This window comes from Anopheles merus, chromosome 3R, assembly GCF_017562075.2.
Source record: "Anopheles merus strain MAF chromosome 3R, AmerM5.1, whole genome shotgun sequence".
NCBI classification, from domain to species: domain Eukaryota; kingdom Metazoa; phylum Arthropoda; class Insecta; order Diptera; family Culicidae; genus Anopheles; species Anopheles merus.
This window is the reverse complement of record NC_054084.1, coordinates 10,836,286-10,852,192: the sequence shown is the minus strand read 5'-3', so window position 1 is coordinate 10,852,192 and position 15,907 is coordinate 10,836,286. Positions and strand designations below refer to the sequence as shown.

General features: G+C 44.7%; 1 protein-coding gene across 1 annotated transcript in view; it reads right to left on the bottom strand.

Annotated features, from left to right (window-relative positions):
• Positions 1-15,907, bottom strand: part of LOC121597121 — a 47,139-nt gene that overhangs the window by 28,889 nt on the left and 2,343 nt on the right. The gene's annotated exons all lie outside the window — the stretch shown is intronic.

Below are 15,907 nucleotides of genomic sequence, written 5' to 3'. Positions count from 1 at the left end.
CACCGAAACCACCCAAACAAACTCACCGAACCAACAAAATAATATGAAAAGGCCCCGTATTGATCGCACCAAAAAGGACAAAAGAATGGAAAGGAACGAGTGAGAAGATTTTTTTTGAATAAGAGACTCCGGAAAAGCACAGCCGTTAGAAAAGGACGCATGGTGTTGGAATGTGAAAAAATGGGCTCTGGCCAAAAAGGGCGACCGCATTCGGTGTTAAAAGAGGAGAAAAAATACTCTCCCATACAATGCTGCCAGTTTGTCTTGGTGGTTGGAGAGGTGAAAGAAAAAAAAACGGAGAAATGCGCGCGCGTATTAATGCCCCAGGATAGCGGTAAAGACAACAGTGTATATGGGACGGAAAATAGGAGAAAAAAAGGAAACTGGCCCTGCAGTTGCGGTTGGAATATTTGCACGAGCGCAACACCATTAACGCGCTACGTGTCGGAAACACCGGCGAGGGTAGAAAATGGGCGTTCGAGGGAGGCAGTTTTTTGCCACCCTTCGAGGCAGCAAAAAAAAAACGCGGGAAGAGAAAGCTCCCATTCCCCTTTTGCACGTCTGTGAATATGAGAAAGACGTGTAAGGTACGCAGAAAAGGGCGAAAAGAAACAACGTTGAGCGCGTTTAACTTTCAGAGGTACGTGTGTATGAGAAAGTGAGTCTTAACAAGTAATGCGTTGATATGGCGCGAAGAACGACGATCCAAGGGGGGGGAGTTAAAAAATGAAACACGTTCCCGTACACAATGCGACGAGGCGCCAAAGAGGAAAGCCAAGATGGTTCCGGGGTTAGCCTTTCGGTATGTTGTTGCTTTATTTATTTTTTGCTGCACCCAACTGCTCGTCTGTTTTCCTATGCAAGGCGTCTGAAGACATCTTTGTAATTGTGCCTTCGCCCTTTGCTTTCGATGTCCCTTGTTTCGTGACACTGTTGTCTTATGCTAGGCTCTGAGCGTGGAAATGAAAAAGGGCAATGGACGGTTTAACGTTCAAGTGGCAAAACGTATTTGAACGTTTGTTTGCGATTTGTAAGATACTACATAAAATTGCTTGTTTAGTACATTGCATACTTTAAGGCGCTGCTGTGCTACATTTGCACTAAGCATCAACGTCTAAAGCTATGCAATTTGATTGTTTTCTGTATGCTTCATATATGCTTAATTTTAGGCAATGAGGTTTTTAAATAGAGGAAAAATGTTAAATATGAAGTTGTAAAAACAAATTAATAGCTGATATGCAAAGCAAAACAGTTCAAATAAATAAAAAAGCTTGAATAAAATAATGTTGAAATAAAAAAGGGATATTCTTTTCAAATAAAACCCAAGAGCTACAAACAATAATGCTGTACACGCTTGAGCGAAAGCTACGCCACTCTTTCTGGCCACACTTTATCGCCCTCGGTTGCGCTGTGGCTCGCGGTTGGACTGCAAAAGGCCATATACTTTCTAACTATGTATGGGTGTGTATGTGTGTTGAGATATTCATACAATAAAGAAGACGCTGTATTTTAAAACAAGGATGATGCTTTTTTCTTGGCCGATATAGTACTGTATATGTGTGTGGATATGGAAATACTTGGATATGGAAATATGGACTTGGATATGGAAATGGGTGGGTTTTTTGCATTTCATGTTTCGTATTCCGTTGCAGGACGTTTTTTTTTGTCCTTCCGGGGTTTTTTTGCCTTCTGAAGTGTTTTAAAACCCCTTCCAGTACAAAGAGTAGATGCACGTACGGTGTGAAATGGCACGTGAGCAGGCAGTTAGCTCAGATAAGAAGGGAAAGAAACGACAAACCAAGAGAGAAGAGTCTCAGTACATGTTGGTAAGTTATATTCGAAACAAGCTCATCGCAGTGATTGACCAAAGGAAGTAAAAGAAATCTTTAATGTGAAAGAGAAAGCTAATGTTATTTGATTTCATTTGGATTTTTTTTTGCTCAGAAAAATAGACATGTACGGTTTGTTCGAGGTTCGCATTTAAGCGAGTATTTAATTCAAAACCTTTAAACAAATCTTTTAGCACATTTCAGCGCTTTTCATACACAATCCGTTAGAGCTGAATGCATTTTAACGCCAACATTTCCAACACCCTCTGCGCCAAAGAAACACTTTCACTAGCCCGCAAAGTCTGATGCATTGCCAACAATTTCTTCCCGACTCGTACCACACGGACGAACCGAAAGGCGACGGTATGCCATTATCCTTACGATTTTCCGGCTATTGGATTATCGTGTTTCAGCACTTCATTAAAGCACCGTTTCGCCAAAGCGCCACGCGAAATCCTGCTCCGTGGAGGCAACATCTCGCGTCTTGCCGTTGCGTTTCCCCGGCTAAAGGGAAGTTTGTAGACGGGCATCGTCTTCCTCCGATGGGACTGGCACCGATACACCGGCTAGCCTGTGCATTATTATTTGCCGATTGCCACCGAGGAGTAACGCTTAGAGCTAGAAACGCTGGCATGGCACAGTTTTCGCACCGTGTGTGCGTTGTTAGCAAGAAGGTACCACCACGTCGTACCGGCGAATGGGTTCAGTTCCTTCGACCTTTTGCAAACGCTCGGTTCGGTCAGACGGTGCCTGGTACCTTGGTCAAGTTTTGTGGCCAAGATGATGGGCCTTGGGACGTCAGGTGAGTAAGCTGCACGTTTGGGTATGGCCAGTGTTTAAACTAGACTTTGGCGTTCGACCTACTGTCTCGGTGACGAAAGGTTAAGGTGTCGAAAGGATTCTTTGGACGGACTTTGGGCCGGTTCGTTAAGGTTGCGAACTTCACAGGTTGAGCTTGGTGAAGGAACATTAAAGATGTTACACACATGGCAACCAATGATGGGGTAACTTTGCAAGGATGGGTGTGAAAATATGGCCATCAGGGTTGAAGCAAGAAGGGTGTGTAGGGGCAGAAGATAAACACCACTAAAAACAATGTTACCGATGTAGGGGAGAAATCAATATTTTTACTCATTTTTATCACAATCACAAAGAAAGATTATAAAGAGTTCGGATGTGATAAAGGATTAATTTCAATCTCTTGGTTAAAATATGTTGCTGAACATCAAAATAATGCTAAACGTATTCAAAGTCCTTTAGCTGAAAATAGTATATCTGCCAGAAATCATGTAGCACTCGTAACGAATACCACTTCCAGGATTTTAAAACGCTGAATACACAGCAAAACAAAGTGTACATAAAGTAACTGCGTCCATAAGTCACTAACTAATACATTTATCTCGACAGAGAACTGTAAGCAAGCACTTCCACCACTTAACCCACCCTCCCAACGATCCTCGGGCAACGCCGGTTTAACTTTGCTGTCAATTACCCTTAGCAAGTCTCTGGTAACGAACGATGTCCTTCGGCGTCCGAATGGTTCGATGGCATTAAATCAAAACTCCGATGTGCGTTTTATTATCCACCGAGGGCTCATCCCGTGCCTTTCCTTTCCTGTCCCCATTCCTGCACATCTACCTCCCTTTAAATGATCCATTGTCTCTTGGTATGCTGTCTTTGTTTTTCCTACTTTCTTGTGCAGAAGAAGCGAGACACACACACACACGGGTCCGGAGAATGTTGGGCTGGTTTTTACAATGTTGCGAAAGATATGCGCCCGCTTACCGGAAGATGGGGCAGGGCAGGCTCAACCGGGAACCCGAGAGCCCGGAGGGTTTTGTCTGTAAGTAACGCTGTAAATCAAACAACAAGCCCGAGGACAACGTGGCATACGTTGGAGAGCTCCGCACGGTGGGGTGTTTTGTAACGAGCGGCTCTCGTGCACGGGATGGGAGGCTTATGGGAAGGATTTGTACGGCTGCAGCTAATCGTTGCATATGTTAACGGGAATGGTTGAAAACGACAAAAAGAAAGGAAACGACAGCAAAGGACATATTGCATGGTGCACATGAAACCGTTTCGAGATGGTAGAGAGATTAGATTCCGAGAGCCCTCGGCTGGTGGACAATCCAATTGGAGACAATTTTCTTCGATATAATTTCATTGTTTGGAAGTATCTAGAGTTGAAGGATTTTGAGAGCTTAAAGATGGAATTTAGAAATGCTTTGTTCTTTTGGTAGCACATCAAGAAAATGATAATACGTTTTTGATATAATGGAAGGTCGATTCATCGCAGTTTTAGTACACGGTTTAGTACAACGTAATAATTAAATATTTAAACGTATAAAACTGAATTCGATTATTATGCTTAGCATTACCTAATAAAATGTTGTTTTCTTAATCTCACCGAAGAATTCTGTTAAAGGCAGATAAAACGATAACTCAACGCAATCAACTAATTAGCAACGATTGTCTTGGTCTGTGCAAATCAACAATCTCCTCCAAACGGAGTTTGCTACAAAATCAAGAAAACCCTCTCGCACGATCATTGTTTTTGTAATCGATTATTTCCGTTTTCCTATCCCATCGCTACGAAGGTGTGCGTCACTGTTGTCCAGGTGCCGGAAACCCACCTCATCCTTGTGCTCCGGTTTAGCAGAAAACGCCTTATACAGCAGCACTGGCAAAACGCGTTTACATATCAGCCGGGAGGAACGGAAGCTCACGGAAAGTTTCTTCTCCGTCTTGGACGGCAAGTACACGCAGGCCCCCATCACCATGCCAATGGACAGCCCGGTCCACATATGGGGTGGAGACGGCCCCATTGAATATGAGCCGAAACGGAAGCTGAACCCCCGTGCACACGGACATAACAAGCCATAACAGAAACCCCGAAAGGATGTCTTACTTCTTCAGCTTCATCTCTCGTTATTTCTCTTTCTCTCTTTTCCTCGTCGGGGGTTTTTCTTCACCTTTTGCACCATTTAAACCACCCGTGCTCCCATGCACACGTACAGCAGCGTTTGCGTTTTGCACGGTTTTTCCTTGCGTTCGCACAAATTGCTACCAACCGAGTTCGGCGAATAAACCGGCGCCGAGGACCATGCGCCTCCACCCCCGAGTTCGACGGCAAAAGGGGGGGGGGGGGTGTTGCATGGGAAGAGGAGAGTTTCTTACGAAACCGTATATAGCAATCGACTCCATACGGCTCCGAGACGAACCGAGGTGAAAGAAGCGGTGCATCTGCCCCCTGTTCCCCTTATTTGCACGCCATCACCTCCAGCTTTGCTTTGTTTTGTATTTTAAAGCGAGAGGCGATCGACAGGTAGAGGCTAGCAGGGAGCACACAAGCCCACCCCGGGGGGGGGGGGGGGGGGGCTGGCACGGTGGGATGAGTTTGTCTTGGAAAGCGTCTTGGAAAATGGAAAACGTCTTACAAGGAGCGGCACGAGCGCCATTCTCGTTCGCTCGCCCTCGGAGTGGGAGGTTTTGGTGGGTGTGGGAGTGTGGGTGGCTACCGGGTGTCCAGTCCATTCCAGCGTTCAGTAACACCCTTCTCTATCTCTATTCTCACTCGAGCTCGCTTACCATCTTCTTTCTCCCTCTCTCTGTAAAATCTGTCTCCTTCTCACTCACCCGGGATGACCAACAGGGTGCGACGGCCCGAGCATGCTCGCGCGGGAGAGGAAAGCGATGATGTTTGTGAGCGGTTTTGAATTTCAAATCGAATCCTTTCCCTCCTCCTCCCTTCCCCTCGTTCAGGTGGCTGATTCCAAGACGTTCGTTACGGGGCGCCCCGACCGGAGCTTCTTCAAATTCCGGGGCTCCGGGTGGGCCACCGGAGATGTGTTTGTGGCACCCACTTCTTGGCCATTTTCTTATTGAAACACAGAGAGAGAAAGTGAGAGAGAGAGAGCCACCTCTTCTTCTTACCTCTTTCTTGGTAGTGCCGATTAAAAACGGCCACCCAATGCCACCCACCCGAACACAGCGACAGCACACACTTTCTTACTGCGGTGGGCATCCGTTCCCTGGGACCGTTGTTTAAGACGTTTCGTATCCTTGTGCACGTGGTATGTATATGCTTTATGTTTTATCTTCCCCAAGTCACCCATCCTCCCCCCACCATAACGTGTCTCTCTCGCACACACACAGAGGCACACATACACTACGCTTTTTGCTCACTCGCAGAGGAAGAGGACGATAACCCATACAAGTTAGTGTGCCTCGCACTGTCTCTCTCTCTCTCTCTCTCTTTGTGCGCTCTACCGCCATCATCTTTTGTTATTGTTCCACTGGATAGTTTGGCAATCTCGGGCTTGCGTCAGGGCCACTCAAAAGCCACCGCCTCACCCTTCGCAGCGAAGGGAAGGATATACAAATTTAAGTCAGATTTTGTGGGCTAACACTATTCCACACGATAAGCACACCGGCGGGAATTGAGTGGAATGGTGCGTTTGTATGTGGGCAGAGCAGCGGGGGCTGGTGAGGGGTTACCAAAACCCGGCTGCCATCATCCTCATACCAAAACCCTTTTGCCTCTTGGGGAGGAATGTGACGCGGGGAGTGTTGGGGCTGTGGGGCTGGCCGAAGTTCCGAACGCTTCATTTCAAAAGCTTCCCACAGTGAACCGGTCAATGGGGTGGGCTGGACTGGTGTGTGAGTGTGTGAGATGATGCTTCCTGCACGCCCTCCCAGGATACCGTCCAGTTGAGCTCTTCAGCGTCTTACCATTTTCTTAGACATTTTATGTGTGTACACACGTCTTATCTTTAATGCATGCTGCTTCGCATGCACACAAACACACACACACACACACACACACACACACACACGTTTGGCCTGAAAAGTTTGTGCATTTGGAGGTACTGAAAGGAAGGGGAGGAAGGGTGGGGGGTTTTGCACACATACGGGTCAGAGACACACAGGCACATGCAAACGGTAGCGATGGCGAGTGCCGTGTGTTGGACCTGTGCAAAACCACAGAAATACGCACACATACACCCACGGACACATGCTCAATTTGGCCACCCGTTGTTATCTTTCCTGCTCTATCGCACACAATCATACTCACACACACACAATCACGGGTTCTTCTTAAGGAGCTTATAATCCTTACCTACTAGCGGGATAATGAAGCTTGTTCGTCTTGGAGTGGCATGGGACAAAAGGGAAAAGGGCCGAGCTGGATTCCATTATTAAGATCGACCGTCCGCAACACGTGTGTGTGATAAAGGAAAAGTATATGTGTGTGTGTATGTGTGTGTGAGTGTATGTACGCACATGAGAGGAAAACGGAAAAGCAGGGCTTTAGGTATCCCTTGTCTTTTATTTCCACCGAAAGAAGCGCAAGCAGGAAAATGAGGTGAATTTGAAACAAAAAATCCAACCCAAGCAAGTGGTCCAATTTGGTCCTTCGAGCCGGATTTTGCATTTGGAACTGTTCGGATGACGCCATGCTTGGGTCGAGTCTTATGCAAATCGGCAAAGCCGCACGATCTAAGGGGAAAGAGATAAGAAAGAGGAGGCAGCCATTCTTCAGGCTTTCCTTTTTGTCGGTGGACAATCGGTAGAATGGCCTTTTCCGGTTCGCCACGCATCGGATGCCGCACACACACATGGCTTTCGTAATGGGGAGGAGGATCTCTGTCGAGCTAGGGGTGAGTTTTCTTAAGAAAATCTTAAACACTTCGGGTCGTGCCCGGGATGTCGATGTGTCCACCCACCCAGCCCACCAGGGGGACACATACAGTAGTGAGCCCTCACTCACACATACACAGACGAGGGGGGGAGGGCCCTGCATTACTATACTTACACACATACACAGCCACACTGAGTCTTGGCTACTGGCACTGTCTCCGAGATTATCGGGCAAATTTCTTCGACAAGGGATGTTGCTTCTTCACTGCCTCGTGCAGCCTTTCCTGCAGCCACAACGTATCGAAGTGTATGTATGGGTGTGCTATGTGTGTGTGTGCATTTCAAACCATGCCGTGCATAATGCATAGAGCAAGAAGTTCAAATAATATAACGTCTCAGTGTGAGGGTGTGCGTTTTTTTTTTGTTTTCCGAGCTGATTTCTTAGGCATAGTGAATGTGCAGAAGATGCGCATGTTCTTAGCGCAATTTCGTATTCCAAAGAAAAGCACACACTCACACACACACACATTGGGGAATTGAGGAACGGAAGGGGTAAGCAAGATAGAGCGCATTAAAATTGGAAACGAAAGGATTAAGGTTGCATTTTACGCTCCAAATTGGATATCGATCACACCGGTTGTTGGAAGAAGGTCAGCACGGGGTGAGCGAGAGTGGCGAGATATTGGGATTTGGGACTATTCTGGAGAGTGTAGCGCTTTCCCAAGCACACAAAAGAGACGTTTCAAATGAAATTGAAAAAACAAAGAAGATAGGACGCATTTGTTTGTTCTTCGAAGTTTGATGTTTTTGTAACGCCAGGCAGCATGCAAACAGAGGCGGTGAAAAACGGGCTATCTTATTAAACAACAGCCAGCGGGGACAGCAAGACGACAGTCTTTTGCTTTGATTGGGTTAAATCTAAACGGCTGAGGAGAAGAAGAAAGAAAGAAAAAAACAAGAGAGTCGGACAACGGCCACCAATGCCAGTTAATTATGGCCGCGAGTGTGTTTTGTCGAAACGGGCGTTTGCCGTTGACCCGAACCCTTAATTAGTGCACAAAAAGCGGGATAATTATGCTGGCAAGAGGATTATCGCAACCGTTGGATCAGCTTACAGCTCCATATTGATGGTGGACGCCTCATGATCAGGCTACGCGCTTCATGGTTGTAACACAATTTAATTGGAAATTGAGCAATTGAGAGTTCTCAGGTATTGTTGAGGCAGTTTGTATGAAGTTAATTTTAGTTGTAGTAATGAGTAATTGTGGATGAAATAATTGTTTTTTTTTCTCGGGAATCTGATTAATATAATAATGCTTCTATTTAACTATTCTAACGAAATAAATGATGAATATTTGAGAAGATTCACTACCTCAGAATAATTAGTATGAAGTTCAATAAAATTTCAATTACTCAGTTTCCTGTTAGCTCGACTAAAGCATACTGGAAGAAAATTGACCAACAAACACCACTTTGAAGGCATGATGAGTACGATTTAATAACAATTTATAAACGCCGAAATATAGAAAATGCAATGCAAACAATAAACCGTGCCATAATCCGTATTTTATTCACTGGTATAAATATATTGTTTTTGTTTTTGAGCAATTTTTCCAAGGCAAATAGTTAATAAATAAGCAAAACCTCACGTTTCAGTACCTTATAAAACGAATATCAAACGTCCAATTGATTCGATTAAGGCTTACACTTCGCTCGACTTTGTTGCACAGTTTTCCTGCAAAAAGGGGAAAATCTATTCGCAAACTGCATTCTTTTCCACCCCACGAAGCACACGAGCATTAGAACAAACAAACAAAAAACGCCACCGATCCCCCCCCCGCCCCCCATTTGCTGCCCTTTAACGCTTCCGGTGGGATTTAATTTTTCCCCGTACGGTTTGCAGAAACCAGAAACGGCGCGCGGCTGACGGCTGAAACTCTTTCCACCTTCAGTTCCAGCAAAACCGACGGGGTCGTTTTGGACCAGCCTTGGCGGATCAGAAACACGTACACACACACACACACACATCCGCCGGGCTCATAGTTGTGCAAAAATAGTGCAAAAGCCGGGAAGATTCAGAAAATAAACACGGCTGAAAAATGAGCATCTCGTAAAAATGGGTAAACACCGCACTGTACTGCGTTCGGCACCCACAGCGGTTAGCTGTGGGTGATGCAGCAGCAATAGAAGGAAGAAGGCAAAAATAACAAGAGCAAATAAGAACACAAAAAAAACACTCACATGTACAAGGGGTGATCGTTGTAGGGTTTAGCGAGAGGGAGAAAGATACGCACACCTATTGGATCACTGAACCCCCGTTCGGGCGGGTTGTTGCGCACGAAGGAGAAGGAAGCTTTTATTATTTTTAAGATAAGAGGCGACCGAGGTCAGCGAGATTACGCGTGTGCACATTTTGGTCGAGATAATAATGTGGAATAATTCTAAGTTATGTATCAAAAATACAAAACTTTTACCACATTTTCACATTCAAGGAATGATCGGTGAGTCAACAAGGCTTGCAGAAAATGCTCCATCGGTGTAAGTAATTGTACTGTCCCGCAGGTTACGGCTGCAGTATTTTTAAACTATTTTTATTTACTTCCTCGTGATCATTTTCTTCTCTAGCACCAACAGACACACGCACACACACACGACGACTGTAGTTTACTGCATGGGTGCAATTCACAATCGTCGTGCTGTTTTTTCTCTCTTGAACCCCCCCTTTGCTTAACACCTTCGAGCTCGCCCGGCGCTCGATCATCTTTCCAGCAGGGGTGAGAAAATAATATACGCCCAGCAGCAGCAGCCAGTACCACCACCACCAGCGAGATCATTTGTTTATCTATCTTTCTGCATTGCACACGGGTGCATCGCCGCAATGCGTCCGGGCGTACGGGAGGATGATTGTGTGGAAAGTTCCTCAAGTGAGGTTTTTTTTCTTTCTTTTTTTTCTTTGCCTTCTTTTAATTCCAACACCAACGCCGCAATTGGTGCAATGGATCTGGTAAAACGCGCTCGAGATCCCAGGCCCAGGATTAGTGGTTATTAGTGTGCGTAGCTCAAGTAGCAATGAAGCGAACGATGCATTTGGAATTGTTTTGCGGATTTTTGGTTTTTTGGAAGCGAATGGTTTAATCATGGATAAAATTGGATAAAATCGAGTAGTTTAGGTGTCGGATCTTACTAAGAGAAGGTAAATGATCAAGCTTCATGTTATGGTCTTTGAATAGACTTTTTCTCGGATATTGGTTGATAGATTTGATCAGGCTCAGGTATGTGAAATGGATGATTTTTTTTGATCAATTTAGTTTTAGCTACCATAGATTTATTTCTAATAATGCCTCTTTTGCTATGAAACATTAAAGAAAAACTAGAATTAAACACGTAAAAAATAAAATAAAATTTAACTCATTTACAAACCTCATTCCAAAACTTGTTTGTAAATTATGAAAATTCGATGTTAAACGACGATCAATTGTTTCTTAAGAAAATACCAATCATAAAGACAAAGCATACCACTCTTCTAGCTCAAGCAGTTCGCGCTGGAATTCGCGTCCGCAGTTTGTGCCCGGCCGGTGCCATATAGGTTGTGCCATGTGCGCACCTAAGCCTCATCTCGGCGCAAAGGCCCGCGCGGTCTCACTTCGCGCATCTCGCACTCCGGTTTGTTTTATTTTATTATTGCTCCGTTCGTTCGTTCGTTCGTTTGTCTGCCTCTCTCTCTTTTGCCGGCCTTTTTGACGCTTTCGATTGCGACCGCGTAATGTCTTGCCTTCGCCGTTGCGTTATGTGTGTACAGATTCCTTCCGTCCTCTCCCATGCTCTCCCCATTCTTTAAGGGGCAAACGGCCGTGCCTCTTCCCATTCGGGGCGGGCTTGAGTTAGAAGTGAGAAAAAGAACTGGAAACGATTGACACAAAGAGTGCAGCGCACCCTTGTGTGTCATCGGGGTGGCACAGAACCGGGGGGGGGGGGGGGGGGGGGGGGAGGGCACAAGACCAGGACGACTTGGGGAGAGGAAATAATCATAAAAATAATGCACTTTTGCATTACACTCGCACCCAAACACACCGAGTGTGCGGTACCGGTGCACTTTCCTGCTGCCGATTCATTCTCTTCCTCTCCCTTTTTGCTGTTTGCTGTTGCTTTCGCGCAAATTTGCGTACCGACGCATGCAATTGTGCCGGTTGCTGGTGCGTGCCTGCATTCGTTGTCTTGCGGAACGTGTGTTCGGCCGTTTGGTTGGCCGTTTCATTTGTCTCTTTTTCCTCCCCCTTGTGTTGTGTTTCGTATTTGTTGGCGGATGCATTTAGCGGCGATTGGTGCGAGTATGCGATTTTTATTCTGCAGTTGCTGCTGCCACTTCTTTCCTCAACCTTTCTTTCTTTGCAAAAATATAGGGAAGCAGCGCACAGATTGCAGCGCTACGCGTTGTATTGTTTATTTTTTCTAAACCCCCGGCTCGGTGCTATAATCACACATACGCATATACGGGTGTGTGCAAGCTGCATCTGATGCATCCGAGCAACAGGAGAAGATTCCTGGCGGGATGGGCGTTCTTGGTGCAGGCTGCTCAGTTCGTTTACATTTGCGGCAACATTCCTTCCGTGGGGTCAATTCTGCCTTGTTTTGTAGCGTATTGCTGGTTTATTATGTTTTTATCCTTTGTGGTAGTATTTTTTTTACAAAACACACCTTTTTACAACAATTTCCATGTGCTGATTGTTTGATTTTAAGCGGAAATCACCGTAATTTGAGTTTTTAGCATTAGTCATTCTAATTTTTATTACAATAATACAAAAAAGTCTATTTCCTTTTAACCAACAACAATGCAGAACATTCAAACGGAGCCAGAATGGATAAAAAACACAAAATAAGAACCAACCGCCGTATGCTATCTTTAAAAAGATTCTTTCTTAAAGCAGATTGCATACTTCTAGGCGAACTTTTATACCATATGCATTGCACAGGGCAGGACTACCGTCAGCCAATTCCTCGCTTTATACCGTTATTAGAGAAAGTTTAAATGAGCAATTTCCTTTTCATCAATATCTACCCCTTCCAGCTGACCCTTTCTTTAAGGGTGTTGAAATTTCACTACTGACAAAGAAAAAAAAAACACAAAAACGGTTTCACACGTCATCTGGCTGTGCTGTCATGCTCTAATAAACAAGTGAACTCAATCGTCACCTCAGCGAGTGGTCAACGACACACTCCAAACAAGACAGCTTGAACGCGCCCGCACGCTTAACCCCCGAAAACTCCTTTCACTAACGGGCAAAAGGGGAAATGTACCACCAGTCCATTATCCTTTTTCGTTTGCATCGTTCCGGCAGCCAGAGACTGTGCTGGTGCTGGTTGATTGGGAAATTTTTATTCCGTGCTGAAAAATGACCCCTTTTTGCCTTTCATCTTTCACCGACGATTAGCATGGAAATGGGCAGAGTTGGATGCCTTTTTTGTACTATCCCCAGCGAAAAGAGAGAGGGGGAAGGTTAAAAAAAGGGTCGCTGGACGAACGGTGTCTACCGGATTGCTGGGGTTAACCACCGAAATCAACTCCAATCTCGTTCCCCTTTGATTCCCCTGGTCATCTATCTCTTTTTCTAGCAAAATTCCTGTTTTTGGCTTGTTGCTCCGGAACAATTCTGAAAAGGGAAATTTCGGGTAATCAGATTAACCAAATCCGTCACCGAATCCTTTTTTTGTTGTTATTGCTCTAAAAGGGGAGTCCATTGACCCTTTTTTCCGGTGCTCACTGCACCCCGAGGGAAGGGTTGCAGCTACAAAACAGCTGTTCGGACCCGTGTTGAATGTTGAATGATCTCCGAGTTTCCAAGGAAGGGCTGACGAGGGCTGCGGAGAAAAAGGAAACGTAATACGAGACAAAACACACAAAAAAAAAGGAAAAGAAAGAAAGAACCCAAAAACACATGGCAATGCTAAATAAAACCACCCACCAGAAGCGGTTTGGGGTACTTTGCTTTGCGGAAGGGACGATTTACGCTTCAAAACAAAACTGACCATCCGCAAACCGGCGTCTGGCTGGGTGTGTGTTTTTTATTAAACTGCTGTTGGGCATATTTTTATTCTTTCCGGTTACGGCTGTTTGATGATGATTCGCTGTATTTTTTTGTTGTTGCTGGTATTTGTTGCGTGAGAGATAAACTCACTTCCTGCCGGGCAATCAGTCCGCCGGGTGGAATGCAATTAATTAATGGATGAGGCGGGCTTTTTTTATATATTCTGTATGTGTGACACCTTTGGCATCAATAACAAATGGCGATGTAAAAGCAATATAAAATCGCACAAAACAAAAAAACGGAAAAGGGAAATAAATAATGACTAGGTGTGAATTCACAGTTACTGGCAATCGATGAAATTATTGCTCACTTTGGCACAGAGCAGTGCAGTGCAGTTTGTGTTGCCAGTTTTTTTTTAATTATTGCCATTTTATTTGAACACTTTTATCCTGCCAAACGCTTCGTAGGATGGGCGGGTTGGTGATTTTCTTCATTACTTTGCATCATTAATTGCAAACACGCTGCTAGAATAATTCACCGCTCGCAGGGTGGATGTGAGGGCAGCACGTTCCATCGGCAGCAAAGTTTACACCGAAAAAAGGGAAGCGCGACAGACTGGGCTTGAGAAACACGTTGGAGTAAGAAAAAGGGGCATTTAAAGTGTGACTCATACTCCTGCTAATGCTTTGCTTGCAGACTGCGTATGCATATGGGGAATAATTTAGCGCAAACAGGGCAAGAGTAACAGACAGAGGGATCTCAACATACGAAGGGTTTTAAGCTCCTTTTCCGTACACCTTTTTGACGCAAAGGTTTTTACATTAAAATATAGGTAGGATTTTACAACAATTACTCCATAAATGCTACATTCAGTGTATCCTTTTTGTTCTTTAAATTTAAATAATTCGCCTCGATTGGCCGTTGGAACTGTAAATCAAATCGAACGCGCGTTTCCATTGTCGAACTAACAATACGCATTTTCCATTAATTAATTCTAAACACACGACTGTTTTCTGTTCACTCCAAAGCCACAGAAAGAAGTGCAGCTATGTGCAGTGGCGCTCCCCGTGTTGTTCTAAAACATCCCGCCCGGGCCCGGGGTTAGACAACGACTCGGCGCTAAATGTGGTACGCGCGTTTTTGTAGCGCGTTGCCCCCGAGGGAATGAGTGTATGTGTGTGTGTATACGCCTTTTTTTCCTTTCCCTTCTTTCTTTCTGCTTAGATATTAAAAACGTTCGCGGAGGTTGTTTAACGCAGAGTGGCAAAATGCGATGCTCGCGCGCTCGAGCGCTGTACTCTGCTCCGCCAGTCTGCACTAACGCGTGCGGCATGAAAAAACGGAAAGAATTATCATGCAAGGAAATAAATCATACCGGTTGTGGGAGGAGAGAGAAAGAGAGAGGGAGAGAGAGCATTTGATAGGGAAATTTGAACGGAGAAGATTTTTGAAGGAAGTTTAAGCTCGGTACGATTAAGCTGAATTATTTGAAGCTATTCAAATTGTTTATATGATTTTTAGGGTTCCATAGATAAGATTTATTTTTTAAATAGCATTAATTGATGTAGTCAATTGATAGCAATAAATAAATAAATGATATAAATAAAAATGTTATGGTTTAAATTTGAGAAATTATTGTATCAATTATTTCTCTAAAATACAAAATACAATAAAGCTTATTTGCATGGTTAAGTAGCAGTAGAAATTATTTTTTAATGGGTTTTTAGAGATTCTTGTTCTTGTTCCACAGAAATGTTCTTTATTCCATAACACTTAAGACAAATATCCAATACTAGGCAGGCAATTCCAATGTGTATTTTTCTTTAATTTAATTGTGTACTAAATCACTACAGAAATCGTAAAGCAATTTAAATGAATACATTTAAACTTCACAGGCAGACAGTCGAGCGATACCCACACTCGGCAATTTCGCGTGAACGAAGCCGGAAGTATCTCCCACTTTCCGCTGGCGCCGGGCCCATACCACACCGCCAGAAAGAGTGACGACATTTGGAAAAAAAGAAACTCCCAGAGTTTGTCAGACAGCGACAGACGGCCCCTCGTTACACCGCCAATGGCAGGCGATGATGCTGATGAGGAGCTGCTTGAATGCTTCCCCGGCGATGACGGCGCACGGTACTAAAAGACCGTAGTAGCAAATCATCGCCAGTGTCAGCGAAAGTTGTTTAAATAAGAGCAAACCGCGAACCGAGCGCGAGCACGGAGAACATAAAACTAATGCCGTGCGTTTCGGGGCTCGCAATGGTAGCGCTGGTGGGTGCGTTTGGGTTAGTGTGTGAGTGAGGTTAGTGGTGAGTTAGAACAAAATAACCCATCAACTCATACGACAATATGTCCGAGAGATAGAGAGAGAGATAGTTATTGAAGTGTGTCGTCACCGTGTTCCAGTTCGAG